The sequence below is a fragment of the Macrobrachium nipponense genome, chromosome 11, assembly GCF_015104395.2.
Source record: "Macrobrachium nipponense isolate FS-2020 chromosome 11, ASM1510439v2, whole genome shotgun sequence".
In the NCBI taxonomy this organism is placed as follows: Eukaryota; Metazoa; Arthropoda; class Malacostraca; order Decapoda; family Palaemonidae; genus Macrobrachium; species Macrobrachium nipponense.
This window is the reverse complement of record NC_061087.1, coordinates 105,845,044-105,868,001: the sequence shown is the minus strand read 5'-3', so window position 1 is coordinate 105,868,001 and position 22,958 is coordinate 105,845,044. Positions and strand designations below refer to the sequence as shown.

The window sequence follows — 22,958 nt, the reverse complement described above, 5'->3', positions numbered from 1 at the left end:
TATATATGTATATATATATATATATAATTTTTTTCATGTGATTTGGTGGGATTGTGAAGGAGTGCCAGCATAAAATGATTGCATTAGTTAGGGTGCCATCACTGAAAAAAAGATTGAGAACCACAGATAAAAGTGAATGTAATACACAAGTAAAAGCTAACGTACGTATCATATTTGGCATAGATTAGGTAAGTGTGGTGACTTGAGTATTTTATTTCACGAAGACCTTTATCGGGAAAAAGGATAAAGACGACGACTGCTGTTAGATCGGAAGGAGTGCCTACGGCTCATGTTGACGGCGATGATGATAAGGACGTTGGTTGACGGTATAAAGTGACGTTTGAAGTATCTTACATTAATTTGTAATCCATGTAGGCCTGTAGGGAAGGCTGCTGCCTGGTAACGTGGAAAAAATGGATTTTTTTTTTTTTGGTCAATCAGAAGTTACGTGCAAGTTTGGTAAGGATTCCAAACTTGATTACTTTGCTGTTTTGAGCGCTAAACTATTATGATTGGCTCGTATAGGTACTTACAGAATATATTCCATAACTTTGATGTAAATGTAATGTTAAAACAAAACTACGCTAGGTACGTATTCATGGCCCAATGGTATTCTTAAGGTTTTATGTATATATGTATATACTATGTAATTTTGATCGATTACTGCACCCTTGCAATTAGGCCTTAGCGATCGACGGTCAATTGAACAAATAATCCTTCGTCTTGGATGATGTGATTTAATCGATTTAATTTTTTTAAGCTCTAGTAGTAACCGACATTAAGAAAGAACATTGTGTCTTATGGCAATATTAAAAAGGCAACTATGAATGTTGGTGGTGTTTAAGCTTTTATATATTGAGTTTGGTTACGAGCAGTGAGGTATATTTAGCACTTGTTATTGCGATGAAACATTTTTAAAAGATAACGTGGAATTTTGCTATTGATGGGTAAAAGTGAAGCCTATTGCTTATGTTGACGGTATGTAAGTAAAGTCATGTTTTAGGTAAATTTATAGTTTTTTGTATTAAAGGTAAAACTGATGATATAGGTGGTGGGGTGGTTAGGGTTGGGAGTGGAGGGTTAGTGGAATAAAGCGAGGTTCATTTTAGTTTTAATGTTTCTCTAAAACAGATTTAATTTTTAAGAATAGACTTATTGCACGTAGCTGGTCGTCATCATATCTTAAAGCGCCATGCTTAGCTGGTGAGTTGTGCTATATAATTTTCGGTGACGTAGGATATGTTAATTCTTCGGTTGTTACCCGAAAGTGCTGTGTTAATACCTGACTTGGTCTGGTTACAAGTTAATTTTATGGGAGCGGAAAGATACCCAAGTCGATATACTGTAATACCAAAGGAAATGTGTTTCTGGAGAGACTGTTACTACAGTCGTACTATACCGACTTGCTTATATAATCATGATACGTCATTAGTATATTATTTCTATAGCTATTTGTTGATATTTAAGCTACAGATCTCTTGTGGAACTAACTCCTCTTGAGTTATGAATATAATGGCGATATTTTTGTTTTATTAATTTAAGAAATAAAAAAAAATTGAAAAATGACTGGGCTGAGCACGCACACTTCCTTGTCTGATTTCTTTCAGCAGGAAGAACTCACACTTACTTGTGTTACGAATAATATTTCGTGCTAGGGTATTATTTGCCGAAGATGGCCAAGGGAACTGGAAGTGTTTTTAAATACCTTACATTTTTTCAGATAGCCAGTATAAGTACGCGGTTTTATATTCGTACATTTCTCAGCCATTCTTAGGCTGAGGTAATTGGCCTTTTGTAACACATTTTTTCTTCCTTATTTCGATTTCACAGCTCAGAAAATACCATAAAGTATTGTACTGTTATATGTAATTGCAATAAATAATGAAATAAACGCTGCAACATCTAGAGACACTGGAGAAATGTCTCCATAAGGGCTTGCATGAAGGAAATGACTCGGTACCCACCACTCAAATTATAATTTGTCAGTTTGTATAGAATACGAATGATAAAATATTCAAGATCGTTCTCAGTATCAGAAATTTGCAACAATAATCACTCAGTTGCTGTGGAATTATTGAATGTTCTCGAGACATTTTTCCTGGTCTGTGACACGACAACAGGACGATGTAATGGAGAGTTTTGACAACCAGTACCGAGACGATTATGAATAATAGCTCGGGTCTTGACTGCAATATAACAGACTACGATTTGTGATTATCATTGACGCGTAGGTATACAACTTAAAGAACGATATAGTCGAAAACCTCTGCAATTGAACATTCATCGACAATTATTAGTATCGAACCCCTTTTCTTAACGGGTGATTAATGTAGATTTTTTTTCACAGGCAAATCGCTTTAAGGGCTAAAGGCATTTCAACTCAATTCGTTTCAGTACATCCATGAAGCCGATTCGATACAACCCCGGTCTTTCGATAGCTCGGTTAAGTCATTAATTGCCGAAAAAAAGTAACAGTTTTAAACAATTGAAGTTACCGCGTGTAACAAAACTTTCTCTTAATTTTCAAGACATTTAAGTAAAGATACAGCACTCGATAAATAAGCAAACCTAATTCCTTAACAGGGAACGTACCTGTTATTCAGCAAAGCGAAATTTGCTACATTGCCTATTATTGCAAATGTGTCATTTCAAGATAAGTACGACATTCGTCTTTGGAACAAACATTGTCGTCAGTCAGTCTATGAGAACCGCATTTCTAAGCGTGTTTAGTACGTACTTGTTTTTGTTTTGTGCAGTCAATTAGCATCTCGAAGTCAATAAATTAATTTTACCCTTGAAAATTTAGATTTGCGAAATTAAGACTAAAAAAGAAATAAAAACTAACGAGTATGAGGGCTGTAAGAGATAAGAGACATTCGAATTATGTAAACTTTGTTAAAATTGTAAGAGATTTTTTTTTTTTTATAAAAGTCAGATACGTGCCTATAAATCAAACGTAAGCGAAACAGTTTTGATAAAGATACACGTAAATATTTAAAGAAATAAGTTTTAGTGTTTCAATTGTTTTATGTGGAAACGAACGCGGCTGTATCAGATTGTCTTGATGGATGTATTGAAACATCAGTTTAAATCAAAACGATGGAGGAGGAACAACCAGGAACGAAGTAGCATGAAAACATGTAAACGCGGCGAGGTACAAGGTGCTATTCAACCATCATGACAGAAAGGGCAGGAGTCGACGATTGAATTTGGTAAGTTTATCTGGTTAGAGAATCTTAAAAAAAAATAATGTCGATAATTACGCAAGCAAATATTCACGTATTCACATTTAGTAAGAAACGCTAAAGGTTTTATAAATAGTTCCAATATAAATGTATAAAGGTTTTATATATATTCATATATAAATGTATGAAGTTTTTATATATAGTTCCTATATAAGTGTATGGAGGCTTTATATATTGTTCCTATATAAGTGTATGAAGGTTTTATATTCCAATATAAATGTATGAAGGTTTTATATTAATTCCTATATAAATGTATGGAGGTTTGATATTAGTTCCTATATAAATATGTGAAGGTTTTTGTATATAGTTCCTATATAAGTGTGTGAAGGTTTTATATATAGTTCCTATATGAGTATATGAAGGTTTTACATTAGTTCCTATATAAATGTATGAAGGTTTTTATATATATAGTTCCTATATAGATACAAGAAGGTTTTATATATAGTTGATATATAAATGTATAAAGGTCTTATAGTTCATATATAAATTATGAAGGCTATATACTTAGTTCCTATATAATTGTTACCATATAAAAAAAGCCTTGAGGAGGGGTGGGGGTAGGTTAATTAAATTTACACAGTACTGAAGTCTAAACCTAAAACGAGAAGTGTCTTGTTAAATTGTACGATTATAGGGTCAGCATTCCATTCAAGCTTTGATTCTTTTTCTCATTGAAAATTAGTTTTGTGGTACTGAATGCATTTCATAAGGACACTCGTCCTATGCCTTTGATTTGTTTACAAAACCTGTCAATTAATAATAGGTTGGTGAGGCACTGGTATGTAATGTCCGCAAAATAGAAGCTAAACTAGTTTCTTAAGGTTGTTAAATGATGTTCCTCGTGAAGGTATCATGTCTCAAATTCTTTGTCTGATAAACCAGAGGTTTATCAGACCTTAGTTAATCACTGAAAAATTCCGAGCATCTTGTTATTAAGATATATCAGATATATCACAATACTACCTGCTCTCCATCATCCATCATATTGGCTAAAAGGTATAGACTTAGTTTCTCCTAAGCCCATATCACACAACTAATAGTAAAGTTATTTTGTTTTGTGAAACTTCTTGCAGAGTTCATTCATCCTTTTAACTTGATTCTGTTTTTATCTGTGTTCAGCAAGCTTGACTCTTCATCCAAGCTGTACTATGCATAGGTACTACATGATACCTGACTCATTGCCTTTCGTATATGAAATAGAGCTCCGAAGAAAGTCGGGATAGCATGATTAGGTCAAGGTTTTAGGCGTAGTTGTGTTCCTGAGTGTTCCAGAAATGACAAGCAAGCACTTGTGTCTACTAGATCTGTTCATTCACTAAATAGACTTGCTGCTGCTTTTGTCGAGATTTTTAGCCTCCAAATACCACATTAGGTCTTAATCCTTTGTCAGCGATAGGGTTAAATTCAGTTAACACTGTACTAATAATAAAACCTGGTTTCCTAGGTCACTGGGCGTTATGACGAGTTATCACGTCTGAAGTCTTAAGATATTGCTACGGAAATGTCATCCTTTGGCCAATTATTCTTGAAAGGTAAGGAAATGTAACATATTTTCCCAGTTTTCAATCCAGTCAGTGGTAAATAGGTACAGTAGTACCTCGTATTTCGAACTTAATCCGTTCCAGAGGGCTGTTCGAAGTACGATTTGTTCGAAATATGAAACAAATATCCCCATAAGAAATAAAGGGAATCAGGATAATTCGTTCCAGCCAACCCAAAAATTCCCCCTTTTCACATTTTTTCTATTATTAATGTGTTCAAAAGTTAAATCAAGAGTGTAAAGTAATGAAACAGTACTTTATATGAAGTAAAATTTTATAAATTTTATTTTTTCTGTGTACGATTTACGAACTGTTTGGTAAAAACGGCGCCGGCCGGCTGGGGGATGGAGGAAGGAGAGACGGGAACCCTCTTGAGCAAACCGAATTGATTGCAGTATGCAAAGGTTGATAACAAAATACATTCTATTCACATTAGGTACAAAGATAATTAAATGAATCGATAGTGTGTGTGTGTCGGATTGTCTGAGAGAGAGAGAGAGAGAGAGAGAGAGAGAGAGAGGAGAGAGAGAGAGAGAGAGAGAGAGAGAAATCAGCGTGTTTACACTTGGTTCTTAAGTGCACGAAATAGATTAATTATGCCACAATACATCAACTTACTGTTGGAAAACGGCAGACTTTTAAAACGAACATGAGGATTTTACAAATAAATAAGTAATAAGTCAAGAATGCAAGAAAAGGAAAGAGAAATAAAATAACTTTTCGCAAGGAAGCCGTTTAAACAAACAATCGAAGGCATGCAGAAGCTGAAAGCGGCGCCACTTTGTTTATTACAGAGCCGAGTTACTTTTACAGTAGTGAAAATATAGTTAAAAGCAATTATCACTAGATTGGTATTTTACCGCAACAAAGATAAGTGATTTGGACAGATCGAGTGTGAGTGAAAGAAATGAGGGAATAATCATCCCAGATCAGCTAATAAGTCAATGGTAAGCAGAGCCGTTCTCTCTCTCTCTCTCTCTCTCTCTCTCTCTCTCTCTCTCTCTCTCTCTCTCACCGAACACTGACTCGAGCAAGCGTTTTTTTTTACCGTGTTGCATTTGTTTTCATGTTTTATCATTGTTAGATATAATTTTTTGTGAATTGGTACTGCTTTTACGTACACATTATATAGTAAAGATTTTACTGCCTCTTCTTTTCTCCTCAACAATACCACGACGCACGATAACTTAAAATCATTCATTCATTATTCCTAAAAAGTATAAACGCTACCTCCCTCTACATCAAGTTAGCTGTGTATCACCGCAATGACGAATGAATTTGTTAATCATTTGTGCTAAGTTTTAATGTGAAAAGCTTTGTTCTTGCATTTACTATTTTGTTAATATTGTTCAACTCAAGGTCCAAAGAGTATAGGAGGTCTTGTCAGCGCTGACCCAAAATAAGCTTCTGTCAGGTCGAGAGCGTGACGTCAACTCAACCTCGCCCTAGGCTACCACGAGGAAGGTCCTTTATTAATCCAATGGACAACAGCAAATACTATACGTGTTTGCGGATGCTCTACATCTAGTTAAGCTTTTTAGAAATAATTCTCTTGACCATGGATTCATATTGGCGGATGGTACAGTTGCCTCAAAGTGTTCCTTTACCCCGTCCCCTTCTGTTCCAGATAATGGTCTAGTAACAGCAATGCAGCCTGTTTGTCTTGTAACGACGGATGTGAATGGTCGAGCTATTGATGCCAATGTTCATATTTTCTAATCCCTACTGTAGACAATATGTTAATGATATACGAATAATAGTTCACATTACCAGTGAACTGAGTCGATGTTAAACAAATAGAAAAATAGTATAGTAACAGAGCAATAAAAACAGCAATGGTAAAAATCATATTCAGTCCTTATTAATCATAATCGTCAACCTTTGTTCCATTCAGGTGTGGCTGTGCAGGCGCTTGCTGGGATCCTAATTTTGTTCATGGTAGATCATTATTAGGTGTCAATTTCAGAACGTTATTTGAATGGAAATACGCTTAGGATTTACACAATCCATCTATAAAGTAATGAAATTATAAACCTCAAATACCAAGACCTATAAATATAATTTCATAAAGGTAATTATGATAGTCATTGACAGGTTAGGATATGGAAGGCTTTGGAGAAAAATTATCGACCACCAGATATATAAAGGAACTAATGTCTCCAGTGTGTCACTCAAACTTGTTTTTTATTCAGCCACTTCTCACCAGAGTAGCCTAGATGGAAATTTCCCTGGCCGGTATTTAACTCGAGTCATCCGAGTAGTAACACACCTTAACCGCCCTGATGGTCCTTATATACCAACCCAAGAGTGGATAAAAAGGAAGTTTGCAGTCGATATGAGTTATCATTTCAGTCTTTTGTCTCGTGGGATTCGTGACTGGATTTCTTGTCGCTTCAGTCTCGAATTTGTCGACTATTTATGATCCCGTGGATTTGTCAGTTTAATGAATTCAAGATACATTTTGCTAATTTTGCGTCCTTGTGCACTAATTTTATTTTAATTTTTAATAAAATTTTAATTGAAACTGAATTTGATTAGTTTTTTGTTTGTGAAAATGAGCACCAAACTAATCTTGAAGGGAACATGTAGTTCATTTGGCTACATCCACTATAATTGTTATTCATACTTTTTCATGTTTAACGAGTATTGTTCCTGATTCCAGTAACTGCAGCTTTGTATTATCCTGACCCTTCCCTGATTAGAGCATCAGTGTCGATTTTTGCTTTCCTTATCGTTAGGATCAAATTAAATGAGAGTCAGTTTAACCAACGGCTCCCCCACCCCCATTACTGATTCTCCAGCCGCCACCCGCCCCCGTCCCTTACCTATCTTCTAGTCCCACCCTCCCTCCATCCTCAGGTAGCCCTGCAACCCCCCAGGTCACTCATGACGAGATATGGTGTGGAAAAATCAGTAATCCTAAAATTTCAACGATCACATGACCATTCTTTCCCCTCTTTTTCAAAACTCCGGAACTGCTGTCTAATAAGTTCTGTTTGCCTTTGCTTAAAGGTCAACCCTTGATATTCTAATATCTTGTTTGTTGTTCTTGATTTTTTTTTTGGGGAGGGGCTTTTGGTTTGGTCATAGCACCTAACCCATTCATTCTCCTCATGATTAGAAAGCAGCAGTGCTTAGGTCTAACAGAATTTAGTGCTGCCCTTGACGTGGTAGCCAAAAGGCTTCTACAAATGATTAACCTGTTATTTAATTTTCTGCGTAAATTTGATTTGACTGGCATTTCACCAAGCTTAATTTTCCTTTCGAAGCAATGAAATCTTTACAACCTATTATATATGTTTATAAGATGCAGATAAAGCTTCCTGACAGCTCAGGATATAATTATGAGATGAAAGTGTTTTTGAAAGTAAAACAACAGGATGCACAAACTTTTTGTTCCTTCTTTTGGTGCTTTTCCTGTCAATCATGAACATCTTAAGCAGGTCAACGCCAACCAAACCTACATATGAGAAGTGATAGACGTTTTACATACACACACTGCATTGAAAGTAGTGTAGAGACCACGGGGGTGGATTCTTCTGACCTTAGCCTAGGCCTATGTCTGACATTGGAATACCATGACTGAAACTGACATAGTCTCTCTGTCTTCAGCCCTTGAAAATTTAGGCCAAGGTCACAATTTATATAATGTATGTCATTGGTTTCGATACTAAAAGGCCAGATTCTTCTGACCTTGGCCTAGACCTAGGCCTAGGCCTACATCTTGAGCAGGACATTCATTGAATGACTCATTAACTTAGTCTAGGGTTCTATGTCCTTGATGATTTAATCTGAAGCCACAATATATTTGATGTGTTAATAGAGACTAAGCACTTCTGCATTGAAGTCTCCAGGTATATAGATAACTACTTACTGAAGAGCAAGCAGCATTGAAGTCTCCAGAAATATGGACAACTACTTAACCCTTATTAGACAGGTAAATATATCAATATGCAGCCAATCAAGCTGGGTAAACTTTGAGGTGGGCCAGTTAATGAAACAATGCATCAATGGAAAGAGGAAGATATGCAGGAATATGGATAACTACTTACTAGGGAGTAGCATTGAAGTCTCCATGAATATTGATAACTATGTACTTACTGGAGGCAGCATTGAAGTCTCCATGAATATCGATAACTACTTACTGAAGAGAAGCATTGAAGTCTCGAGGAATGTAGATCACTATTTACTGGAGAGAACCATTGAAGTCTCCAGGAATATGGATAACTACTTACTGGAGGCAGCATTGAAGTCTCCATGAATATGGATAACAACTTACTGGAGAGAAGCATTGAAGTCTCATTGATGTAGTTAAACTACTACAGGAAAAAGAGGCATGAAGTCCAGAATATGGATAAACTGACTTACGGAGGAGAGCATTGAAGTCCCAGGAATAGGATAACTTGGATTAACTGGAGGAAAGGGTTCTCCATTGAAAGTCTCCAGGAATATGGATAAGTACTTACTGGAGGCAGCATTGAAGTCTCCATGAATGTAGATAACTACTTACTGGAGAGAAGCATTGAAGTCTCAATGAATGTAGATAACTACTTACAGGAAAGAGGCATTGAAGTCTCCAGGAATATGGATAACTGCTTACTGGAGAGGAGCATTGAAGTCTCCAGGAATATGGATAACTGCTTACTGGAGAGGAGCATTGAAGTCTCCAGGAATATGGATAACTACTTACTGGAGAGCAGCACTGAAGTCTCCATGAATGTGGATAGCTACTTACAGGAGAGAAGCATTGAAGTCTCCATAAATGTAAATAACTACTTATAGGAGAGAAATATTGAAGTCTCCAGGAATATTGATAACTACTTACTGGAGAGCAGCACTGAAGTCTCCATGAATGTAGATAACTACTTACTGAGAGAAATGGAATATGGATAACTACTTACTGGAGACAGCATTGGAGTCTCCAGGGATATAGATAACTACTTACCGGAGACAGTAATGAAGTCTCCAGGGATATAGATAACTACTTAGTGGAGGCAGTATTGGAGTCTCCAGGTCACAGATAACTACTTAATGGAGGCTGCATTGAAGTCTCCAGGGATGTAGATAACTACTTAGTGGAGGCAGCATTGGAGTCTCCAGGGATGTAGATAACTACTTAGTGGAGGCAGCATTGGAGTCTCCAGGGATGTAGATAACTACTTAGTGGAGGCAGCATTGGAGTCTCCAGGTCACAGATAACTACTTAGCGGAGGCAGCATTGGAGTCTCCAGGACACAGATAACTACTTAATGGAGGCTGCATTGAAGTCTCCAGGGATGTAGATAACTACTTAGTGGAGGCAGCATTGGAGTCTCCAGGTCACAGATAACTACTTAGTGGAGGCCAGATGGAGTCCAGGTACAGATAACTACTTAGTGGAGCAGCCTTGGTAGTCTCCAGTCACAGATAACTACTAGTGGAGGCAGCATTGGAGTCTCCAGGTCACAGATAACTACTTAGTGGAGCAGAATTGGAGTCGGCCAGGTCACAGATAACTACTTAGTGGAGGCAGTATTGGAGTCTCCAGGTCACAGATAACTACTTAGTGGAGGCAGCATTGGAGTCTCCAGGTCACAGATAACTACTTAGTGGAGCAGTAATGGAGTCTCCAGGTCACAGATATACTAGTTATGGAGGCAGTATGGAGTCTCAGGTCACAGATAACTACTTAGTGGATGCAGCATTGGAGTCTCCAGGTACAGATAAACTACTTAGTGGAGGCTGCCTTTGAAGTCTCCAGGGATGTAGATAACTACTTAGTGGAGGCAGCATGGAGTCTCCAGGTCACGGTAAATACTTAATGGAGGCAGCATTGGAGTCTCCAGGATGTAGATAACTACTTAGTGGAGCAGAATTGGAGTCTCCAGGTCACAGATAACTACTTAGTGGAGGCAGCAGTGGGAGTCTCCAGGTCACAGATAACTACTTAGTGGGAGCCGCTGGAGGTCTCCAGGTCACAGATAACTACTTAGTGGGGGCAGTATTGGAGTCTCAAGGTCACAGATAACTACTTAATGGAGGTGCATTGAAGTCTCCAGGATGTAAATAACTACTAGTGGAGGCAGCATTTGGAGTCTCCAGGTTCAACAGATAACCACTTAGTGGAGGCAGGCATTGGATTCTCCAGGTTCACAGGATAATACTTAGTGGAGGCAGCATTGAGTTCCAGGTCACAAGATAACTACTTAATGGGGGCAGCATTGGAGTCTCCAGGGATGTAGAAACTTACTTAGTGAGCAGCAGTTTGGAGTCTCGCATGTCACAGTAACTACTTAGTGGAGGCAGCATTGGAGTCTTCCAGGTCACAGATAACTTACTGTGGAGGCAGCATTGGGTTCTCCAGGTCACAGATAACTTTGTTGGGGCAGTATTGGAGTCTCCAGGTACAATAACTCTTATGGAGGCTGCATTGAATCTCCGGATTGGGTAATAACTACTTCGTGGAGTGCTAGCATTGGAGGGTCGTCCAGGTCACAGTAACTACTTATGGAGGTCAGCATGAGTCTCCAGGTCACAGAGAACTACTTAGTGGAGGCGAGCATTGGAGTCTCCAGGGATCACAGATAACTACTTGAATGGGCAGTATTGGAGTCTCCAGGTCACAGATAGAGCTACTTTAGTGGGAGGCAGATCTGGAGTCTCCAGGACCCTCGCTACCGATAAGCTACTTAGTGGGAGGCGCGATCTGAGTCTCGCAGTCACAGAGAACCTTACTATAGTGGGGGCCAGTAATGGAGTCTCCAGGGGTCACAGATAACTACTAATGGAGGCTGCATTGGAAGTCTCTGCAGGGATTGTAGATAACTACTTAGTGGAGCGAGCAATTGGACGTCTCCAGGTCACAGATAATACTATGGAGGCAGTATTTGGGTCTCAGGACACAAGTAACTACTTAATGGGAGGGCTGCATAGAAGTCGTCCAGGGATGTAGATACTACTTGACTGGAGGAGCATTGGAGGTCTCCAGGTCATGATAACTACTTAGTGAGGCAGCATTTGGAGTTTCAAGGTCACAGATAACTCCTTAGTGGAGGCAGCATGTGGAGTCTCCAGGTCACAGATAAACTACTTTAGGTGGGGCGAGTATTGGAGCTCCAGGTCACAGATAACTACTTTAGTGGAGGCAGCATTGGGAGGTCTCCAGCGATGTAGATAACTTACTTAGTGGGAGGGCAGCATTGAGTCTCCGAGGTCACAGAGTAAACGACTTGTGGAGGCAGCATTGGAGGTCTCCAGGGATGTAGATAAACTACTTAGTGGAGCAGCATTGGAGTCTCCATGGGGGTCACAGATAACTACTTAATGAGGCAGTATTGGGTCTCAGGTCACAGATAGTAGCCTTAGGTGGGAGCAGCATGGAGTCTCCAGGTCAACAGATAGACGTTAACTTAGGAGGCTTGCATTGGAGTCCTTTCAGTCACAAGATTAACTAACTTCTAGTGGAAGGCAGCATTGGAGGTCTCCAGTCACAGATAACTTACTTAAAGTGGAGGCAACGCATTGGCAGTCTCCAAGGTTCACAGTAAGGCTACTTTGTGGAGGCAGCATTGGGAGTCTCCAGGTCACCAGGATAGACTAACTTAGTGGAGGCTGCAAATTGAAAGTCTCCAGGAGTGTTAGATAACTACTTTACTGGAGGCAGCATTGGAGTCTCCAGGTCACAGATAACTAGCTTAGTGGAGGCAGCATTGGGGAGGTCTTCCAGGTCACAGATTAACTAACTTAGGTCGGAGGCCAGATATTGGGAGGTTCATCCAGGTCAGCGATAACTACTTAAAGTGGGAGGCTTGCAATTGGGGGTACTCCAGGGATGTAGATACACTACTTACTTGGAGGCAAGGCATTGGAGTTCTCCAGGTCACAGAAACTACTAGGTGGAGGCTTGCAGGTGGAGTTCCCCAGGTCCATTAGATAAAACTACTTAGTGGAAGGGGGCAGCCATTGGAGCATCCAGGGTCACAGATAACTACTTAGTGGAGGCAAGCATGGAGTCCTCCAGGGATGTAGATAACTACTTAGTGGAGGCAGCATTGGAGTCTCCAGGTCACAGAATAAACTACTTTATGGAGGCAGTAGCTTGGAGTCTCCAGGGATGTAGATAACTACTTAGTGGAGGCAGCATTGGAGTCTCCAGGTCACAGATAAACTACTAGTGGAGCACGCCATTGGAGTCTCAGGTCACAGATAAACTACTTAGTGGAGGCAGCATGGAGTCTCCAGGTCACAGATAACTACTTAGTGGAGGCAGCATTGGAGTCTCAATCAGGTCACAGATAACTACTTAAGTGGAGGGCAGCATTGGAGTCTCCAGGTCACAGATAACTACTTAGTGGAGGCTGCAGTGGAGTCTCAGGGATGTAGATAAACTACTTAGTGGAGGCAGCATTGGGAGTTCTCCAGGTCACAGATAACTACTTAGTGGAGGCAAGCATTGGAGTCTCCAGGGAAATCCACAGATAATCTACTTAGTGGAGGCAGCATTGGAGTCTCAGGTCACAGATAACACTTAGTGGAGCTGCATTGGAGTCTCCAGGTCACAGATAAACTACTAGTGGAGGCAGCATTGGAGTCTCCAGGTCACAGATAACTACTTAGTGGAGGCAGCATTGGAGTCTCCAGGTCACAGATAACTATTAGTGGAGCAGCATGGAGTATCCAGGTCACAGATAAATACTAGTGGATGGCAGCATTGAGTCAGGTCAGGTCAGATAAAACTACTTAGTGGAGGCAGTATTGGAGTCTCCAGGTCACAGAATAACTACTTAGTGGAGGTCTGCATGGAGTAATCACACCTCCCGGTCAACAGAGAACTACTTAGTGGAGCTGCATTGAGTCTACGGGAGTAGAAATACTTAGGGGAGGCAGCATTGGAGTCTCCAGGTCACAGATAACTACTTAGTGGAGGCAGCATTGGAGTCTCCAGGGATTGTCGGATAACGACTTAGTGGAGGCAGCAATTGGAGTCTCCAGGTCACAGATAACTAATTAGGGAGGCAGCATTGGAGTCTCAGGCACAGATAACTACTTAGTGGAGGCTGCATTGAAGTCTCCAGTGATGTAGATAACTATTATGGAGGCAGATTGGAGTCTCCAGGTCACAATAACTAATTAGGTGGAGGCAGCATTGGATCTCAGGTCACAGATAACTACTTAGTGGAGGCAGTATTGGAGTCTCCAGGTCACAGATAACTACTTAGTGGAGGCTGCATTGGAGCTCCAGGGATGTAAGATACTACTTACTGGAGGCAGATTGGAGTCTCAGGTTTTCACAGATAAACTACTAGCTCGGAGGCAGCATGGAGTCTTCATGGTCACAGATAACTACTTAGTAGGAGGCAGTATTGGAGTCTCCAGGTCACAGATAACTACGTAGTGGAGGCAGCATGGAGTCTCCAGGTCACAGATAACTACTTAGTGGAGGCTGCATTGGAGTCTCAAGGTCACAGATAAAGCTACTTAGTGGAGGCTGCATTGGAGTCTCCAGGTCACAGATAACTACTTAGTGGAGGCCGCATTGGAGTCTCCAGGTCACAGATAAATACTTAGCGTTGGTGGGTGCATGGACGTCACCAGGGATGTAGATAAATAATTAGTGGAGGCTGATTGGAGTTCTAACAGGGATGTAGATAACTACTTAGGGAGGCTGCATGGAGTCTCAGGGTGATGTAGATAATACTTAGTGGAGGCTTGCATGGGGAGTCTCCAAGGTCCAGATAACTACTTAGTGAGGCTGCATTGGAGTCTCCAGGGATGTAGATAATACTTAGTGGATGGCAGCATTGGAGTCTCCAGGTCCACAGGATAACTAGTTAGTGGAGGCTGCATTTGGAGTCGCCAGGGAGTAGAGAATACTTAGGAGGCTGCATTGGAGTCTCAGGGATGTAGATAATACTTTAGTGGTAGAGGGCAGCATTGGATTGGAGTCTTCCAGGTCAAAGGATAATACTTAGTGAGGCCGCATTGGAGGTCTCCAGGTTCACCAGGATAACTACTTAGGGAGGCAGTATGGAGTCTCAAGGTCAACAGATAACTTAACGTAGGTGGAAGGCTGGCATTGGAAAGTCTCCAGGGATTGGTAAGGATAACTACTAGTGGAGGCAGCCATGGAGGTCCCAGTTACAGATTAACTACTTAGTGGAGGCAGCAAGTGGAAGTCTTCAGATCACAGGATTATACTAATCACGTGGCGGGTGGGCATTGGAGTCTCCAGGGATTGGTAGATTAACTACCTTAGTGTAGGCTGCATTGGAGTCTTCTCCGGGATGTAGAGAACTACTTAGTGGAGGCGAAATTGGACGTCTACAGGGATGGTAGGAAACTACTAAGTGGAGATGCATTGGAGTCTCCCAGGTTCACAGATAATTACTATGGAGGCAGTATTGGAGTTCTCGTGGTCACATATAACTACTTAAAGGTGGACGCAGCATTGGAGGTCTCCAGGGTCACAGGATAACTACTAGTGGAGGGCAGATTGGCAGTCTCCCCAGGTCACAGATAACTACTAGTGGAGGTGCATTGGAGTCTCCACAGGGATGTAGATAACTACTTAGTGGAAGGGCTGCATTTTGGATTCTCCAGGTCACAGATCAACTAGTTAGTGGAGGCTGCCCATTGGAGTCTCCATGGGATTGTAGATAACTACTTAGTGGAGGCAAGCATTGGAGTCTCCAGGTCACAGATAACTACGACTTGTGGAGGCGAGCCATTGGAGTCTCCAGGTCACAGAATAAACTACTAGTTGGGGCTGCATTGGAGTCTCCAGGGATGTAGATAACTGCTTAGTGGAGGCTAGCATTGGAGTTCTCCCAGTGTATGTAGATAACTACTTAGTGGAGGCGCATTGGAGTCTTCCAGGGATGTAGAGAACTCTAGTGGAGGTGGGCATTGGGTCTCCAGGTCAACAGATAACTAAACTTAGTGGAAGGCAGTGTTGAAGGTCTCCTGGTCACAGATAACTACTTAGTGGAGGCCGCAATTGGGAGTCTCCAGGTACACAGATAACTACTTTAGTAGGAGGGCAGTATTGAGGTCTCCAGGTTCACAGGATAACTCTTAGTGGAAGGCTGCCATTGGAGGGTCTCCAGTTATGGTAATATGAACTACTTAGTGTAGCAGCCTTGGAGTCTCCAGGTTCACAGGGATACTTACCTTAGGTGGAGGCAGCATTTGGAGTCTCCAGATCGACAAATATCTACTTAGTGGAGGCAAGCATTGGAAGTCCTCAGGTCACGAGATAACTACTTAGTGGAAGGGCAGTATTTTGGAGTCTCCTTGGTCCACAGATAACTACCTTAGGTGGAGGTCCACGCATTGGGGTCTCCAGGGATGTAGATAACTACTTAGTGGAAGGCAGCATTGGAAGTCTCCAGGTCCAGGATACTAACCTTAGTGGAGTGCGGCATTGGGAGTCTTCCAGGGATGTAGATAACTACTTAGTGAGGCAAGCGTTGGAGTACTCCAGTTTCCACAGATAACTACTTATTGGCAGGCCAGCATTGTGTTGGAGTCTCCAGGTCACAGATAATCTTAGTGGAGGCAGCATTGGGAGTCTCAGGGATGTAGATAACTACTTAGGTGGAGGCAGCATTGGAGTCACCAGGTCAAGATAACTACTTAGTGAGGCAGCTTGGAGTCTCCAGGACACAGTATAACTACTTAATGGAGGCTTGCCATGAAGTCTCCGGGATTGTAGATAACTACTTAGTGAGGCAGCATTGAGTCTCCAGGTCACAGATAACTACTTAGTGAGGCAGCATTGGAGTTTCCCCAGGTCACAGATAACTACTTAGTGGAGGCGCTTGGAGTCTCCTGGGTCCAGATATTACTTAGTGGAGGCAGCATTGAAGTCCTCCATGATGTAGATAACACTTAGTGGAGGCAGCATTGGAGTCATCACCAGGTCACAGAATACTACTATGGAGGCAGCATTGGAGTCTGTGCAGGTCAAGATAACTACTTAGTGGAGGCAGGCATTGGAGTCGTCAGGTCCAACAATAACGACTTAAGTGGGAGGCGCATTGAGGCTCCAGGGATGTACATACATACTTAGTGGAGCAGCATTGGAGTCTCCAGGTCACAGATAAACTACTTATAGGAGGCAGCATTGGAGTCTCCAGGTCACAAGATAATTACTTAGTGGAGGCAGCATTGGAGTCTCCAGGGATGTAGAGTAACTACTTAGTGGAGCACATTGGAGTCTCCAGGTCACAGATAACTACTTAGTGGAGGCCAGCTTGGAGTCTGCAGGTCACAGATAACTACTTAGTGGAGGCCGCATTGGAGTCTCCAGTCACAGATAACTACTTAGTGGAGGCGGCATTTGAGTCTCCAGGGATGTAGATAACTACTTAGTGGAGGCGCATTGAGTCTCCAGGTCAGACCGATAACTACTTAGTGAGGCAGCATTGGAGTCTCCAGGACACAGATAACCTCTTATGAGGCAGCATTGGAGTCTCCAGGGATGTAGATAACACTTAGTGGAGGCAGCATTGGAGTCTCCAGTTCACAGATAACTACTAGTGGAGGCAGCATTGGAGTCTCCAGGACACAGATAACTACTTAATGGAGGCAGCATTGAGTCCCTCCAAGGGATGTAGATAGCTACTTAGTGGGAGGCAGCATTGAGTCTCCAGGTCACAGATAACTAATTGTGGAGGCAGCATTGGAGTCTCCAGGATGTAGATAATCCTTAGTGGAGGCAGCATTGGAGTCTCCAGGTCACGATAACTACTTATGGATGCAGCCTTGGAGTCACCAGGGATGGTAGATAAACTTACTTAGTGGATTTGGGCAGCAATTGGAGTCTCCAGGTTCACAGATAACTACTTATGGAGGCAGCAATTGGAGTCTCCAGGACACAGAATAACTACTTAATGGGAGGCATCCCCCCCCCCCCAGCATTGGAGGTCCTCCAGGGATTGTAATAACCTTACTTGTGGGGAGGCAGCATTGGAGTCTCCCAGGTCACAGGATAACCCTAACTTAGGTGAGCAGCCTTGGAGTCTCCAGGTCACAGATAACTACTTAGTGGAGGCACATGAATTCTCAGGGATTAGATAGCTACTTATGGAGGCAGCCTTGGGTCTCCAGGTCACCAGATAACTACGTATGGAGGCTGCATGGAAGTCTCCAGGATGGTAGATAACTTTTTACTTAGTGGAGGCAGCATTGGATTTTTCTTTTGTTTGTGCAAGGGGAGGGGCGAAGGGGGACTTGAAGAAAGGTCCATGTTGCTGTTATGTACAATAGACAAGAAATTTGTTTAAAAACTTTTTGTAAGCAGTGCTGAAGTGATTGTGCAACATTGCAAATGACTAGTGATTATCATTGACACATATGTACATAAATTATAGGATACCATAGTCGAAAACCTATGTAATTGGAGACTTATTAATCTCTATTTTTTTTATAACTGACCCTTTTTCCTCATAAGAAATTAATATAAATATATATTTTTTTACAGACATTTCTCGTCAAGGGCTAGGGCCACTTCGATTCAATTTGTTTCAATACATACATCCATTAAGGCAATTCGATACAACTCCGGCATTTCGTTAGCTCTGTCAAGTCATTATGTTTCAAAAAAGGAAAGGAGGAAAAAACGTAACGGTTTTAAACAACTGAGGCCACCGCTTGTAACAAAACACTTCTAATTTTCAAATCTTTTTAAGGTCAGATACGGCACTTGATAAAAAAAGTAAACCCAGTTGCTTAACAGGGAACGCAATGTTACTCAAGGAGGCTAAATTTGCTACGCTGTTTGTTTTTTAAGATTATTGTTTTGTGGTAATCAGTGTAAGTACGACATTCGTCTTTGGAACAAATTTTGTCGTCAGTTAGTCTTTGAGAACCACTTTGCTGAAAGCGTGTTATTTAGTACTTGGTTTTGTTTTGTGGATTAAATAAGATCACGAGGTCAATAGATTAATTATACTCTTGGAAGTTTAGATTTGCGAAATTATTAAAACTAAAAAGCAATTCAGAAGAACTAAAGGGTAATTTATGAAAGTTGTAAAACATACAAGATATATGAATTATGTAAGCTTAATTCTAGTTGTAAGAGGCTCTTGTTTGTATGTCAGATACGTGTCCATAAATGTAACGTCAGCGAGACAGTTTTGATAAAGATACTTGTAAATGTTTCAAGAAGTAAGTTTTAGCGTTTCAATTGCTTTTTGTGGAAATGAACTGGGCTGTATCAGATCGTCTTCATGGATGTATTGAAACGATATTAGTTTGAATCAAAACGACGGAGGAGGAACAACCAGGAACAACTTTAGCATGAAAATATGTCAACACGTCGAGGGTAGAGTGCTATTCAACCCGAGCTCTAGACCTATGATAAGATCTTAAAAAACAGGCCCTTTCATCTGTCTATGACCTAAGGTCGATACGCGAGCAAATATATTCACATTTAGTAGGAAACGTGAAAGGTTTTACATATAGTTCCTGAATAACTGTATTAAGGTTTTATATGACCGTGAATTATATTGTTAAAACAGAATTATATCTAATAAAACGAGCCCATAAAAACGCATAAACGTAGAAAGTAAGTTCTATATTTCAGAGATCAGATGCTTCTCTCTGCCCAAAGAGAGCTAGAAATGGTCTCCGAAATATAGTATTTACTTTCTACATTGTGGCGTTTTTATGGGTTCCTTTTATTAGATGTGCCTATGTAAACGTTTGGAGGTTTTATATTTAGTTCCTATGTAAATGTTTGGAGGGTTTTTATATAGTTCCTATGTAAATGTACGAAGGTTCGTATATAAATGTGTGTAAGTTTTATGTGTTTCTGCATAAATGTAGGAAGTGTTTAGATATGTCGGTATATAAATTTATGAAAGTTTTATACATTGTTTATAGATATATGAAGGTTTTATATATATAGTTCATACAAAAATATATGATTCATGAGATGGGGGCAGTTTAACAAAATTTACACAGTACTGATTGTAACCTTTTACTAGGGGGTGTTATGTTCAATTCTAACAAAACTAGGGTCAGGAAAATTCTTATAAACACCATCCCATTTGAACTCTGATCCAGGTTTCAAGCTGAATATTAATTTTGTGGTACTGAATATATTTCATAAGGATATTCATGCTACGCCTCTGATTTGTTTACAAACCCTGTCGATTAAAATAGCCGTTCTATGTAATGTTTATATATAAAAAAACCGAACAAAAAACCGAGCTGTTTCTTGAGCTAATTAACTGTTGTTCCCCATGGAAGCGTCCACTCTGACATTCGTTGCTTGGTAAACCAGAGGTAGAGACCATAGTTACTAAAAGACTCAACATCTCGTTGTTAATACATCACATTATTTCTGTACTTCCTCGATATGTATTATAGTGGCTAGAGGGTTATATATGATATGAATTCACCTTTAATACTACTGCTGTGCTACCTACAATCTAGCCCCCTTATTACGTTAGCGAAGTTCAGTGATGTTTTCGTGTAAATGACACCCCTATCTGTATATTATAGTTCTTCCTTTCTTACCAGTTTTTCGTGTAAATGACACCACTTTCTGTATATAGTTCTTCCTTTTTTACCTGATATTCGTGTAAATGACACCCCTTTCTATATATAGTTCTTCCTTTTTACCTGATTTTCGTGTAAATGACAACCCTTCTATATATAATTCTTCCTTTTATACTGGATTTTCGTTTAAATAATACCCCCTTCTATATGTAGTTCTTTAATTACTTGATTCTGCGTTCATCACACGTAATGTACATCAAGCAAACTTGACTGTTCCGCCAAAGGCTACACGCATAGATAAATAGATAACAGATTCTTCTCAGGTGTAAAACAGAGCCAAGTTCTTAAAGGGGTCGGGACAACTATAATTAGATACAGTTTCAGGCATCGTGGTGTTCTTGAGTATTCCAGAAATGACAGGCGTTTGTGTCTAAGTCTGTCCATTCACTGCATAGACTTCCTGCTGCTTCATGAGTCGAGATTTTTAGCCTCTACACAGTACACTGGGTTCCATCTTTCTGTTAGTGTTGAGGGTAAATTTAACCGACTCCTTACTAATACAGGATATTTTGTTCATAGGTGTCTGGGTTTTTCAACCGGTTGATCACGTTAGATCCACGACAAAGCAGCTTGAAGTCAAGTTTTTTCCTAAGAAAATAACATCCTTTGGCCATCACTCGTGAATGGTAAGGAATTGCATTGCGCATTTTCTCTCTCTCTCTCTCTCTCTCTCTCTCTCTCTCTCTCTCTCTCTCTCTCTCTCTCTCTCTCTCTCTCTCTCTTTCCAAGTCAATGCTGAAGCACGCAGCCTATGTACAATGTATCAGAAAATAGCGACAATATAAACGGTTGTAGTTAATTTTTGTTCACTGACCTAGTTTTCAGTGGAATAGAGGGTAATGTTCTCATTATAAAGGTTAGAGATTGCATGATAATGCGCACTGATATAAATATTGCATCCTCCAAAGCATTCACGGTATTAGTTTTTCCTTTCACTTTCAGTATTTCAGACAAATGTTGGTTTCCTCAGAAACCCAGAATAAAAAGTGTAAGGTCCGATATTTTAGTAGTCTCAGGTGGTATTCATAACTTTTGACACTGGTTTAATGATTAAATCTGTGAGAAAAATGGAACAGTTTTTGAGGGGGGGGGGGGGGGGGGCGAGCGAGGGACTTGAAAGACTTGAAAGATCACACTTACCCTTTTGTACAATTCACAACAATCTGATTTGCTTTAAGCTTTCTGTAACCAACTGACATTCGAGGTAACAAGTTATTGCGTAACCCTACAGAAGGGCATTAAGAATCTTAATTGATTTAACCCTCTGATAAGTGTGACGTCGTCATCTGGCGAGTTTGGCAACGATGCAATAAAAAATAAAACCATTTGTGCAGAATGTCATGTTGTAAAAGGAATTGGAATTGACTGATTCTGTAGCATTGTACTGAACCCTTTACAAATGACTTTCCAGGCTGACCTTTCTAAGGATATAACGTATATTTTTTTTTATTAGTTACCTAAAATATTATTTTTCATTTTTTCTGCCCATTTTATTCAGTGTCACTTGTGTTCCATACATATCATACTACATTCTTCGTATTGCCAGGGGGTACGTTCATTTGGGGAAGGTTTAAACTATATGCTTAGACTATTTATTATTTCAAGGTATGTTCAATCTAACGATTTTTTTTTCTTCCAGGCTCATTGCTAAAGTACCTTCTGAGGGAAGTGAAAGAAAACAAAAAAGGTTCAGAGGGATTCTGAAGGTGAGAAAGCAGGCAGAGCGAGTTTACAGGCTGCTCTATGAACAAGAGTCCTTGCTGGCATAACGCCAGCTTAATCATGAACAACAACAAGGCAGAAGACGACGATGTACTACCAGATGGAATTTTTACAAAACAAACACTTCAAGTTACTGTGGCTGGAAAAGGATTAATATAAAGGTTATATGACAACTTGCTATATACGTATTAGGATGCACAGGCTTTATTGTAAACTTCTTAGTTTAAATCAACTATCAAGTAGTTATGTATGTCTTATCTTCCGCTTTAGCGAAAGATTGTGTGTCTTTTCTTACGACTGTTATTCGTAAGCATTGTGGTTCTGCCTCTCATCTCGTAGACGTGATATCTAGTTGGTTCTTCTTTAGAATAAGGGAGATGATTCAAACGGAGGAAGTTGAAATCTTAACAGCTTTATTTCTCAACTCCATCACTAGAGAGATGGTTTGGTCAGATGACCGCTCCGTTTCGTAACTAGAAGAGAACTAATAATACAAGGCATCGTGTCGATAGCGAAACACTAGCTATCTCAGCGATTTACACATAAAATGAATACGTAGTCCGCCGGCTCGGAAGTCATGAGTTTCCGGTGCGGGTTAACAGGTCAACCGCTTCCCATGGAAGGTGTTGTGATCAGTTGACAAGATACATAAACTGATGATATACCCAAATGCAAACCAGGCTACTGCAAGCATCGCACAGCGTGATCTAGATTCGGATTGTCACGTAGGACGCTCCTAATTCACCAATGACCCCTTAGGTCGCGGGTTCTATTTACAGATATGGAATTATGTTATAATTAATGTATTTATTACATTAGGCTCGGACAGCTACCATTCAAGCCTTGAACAACAAAAGTTATTTTAAACATGGTTTCTTAGGAGTGTGCCCGTAACATATATTTA

The 22,958-nt window shown here is 40.3% G+C and overlaps 1 long non-coding RNA gene across 1 annotated transcript; it reads left to right on the top strand.

Annotated features, from left to right (window-relative positions):
• The first annotated feature begins 4,701 nt into the window (after positions 1-4,701).
• LOC135210714 (uncharacterized) lies at positions 4,702-22,738 on the top strand. The gene is made up of 3 exons (XR_010313569.1): positions 4,702-4,777; positions 20,852-20,958; positions 21,972-22,738. It is a non-coding gene; the product is annotated as an uncharacterized LOC135210714 (long non-coding RNA).
• Positions 22,739-22,958: the final 220 nt, after the last annotated feature.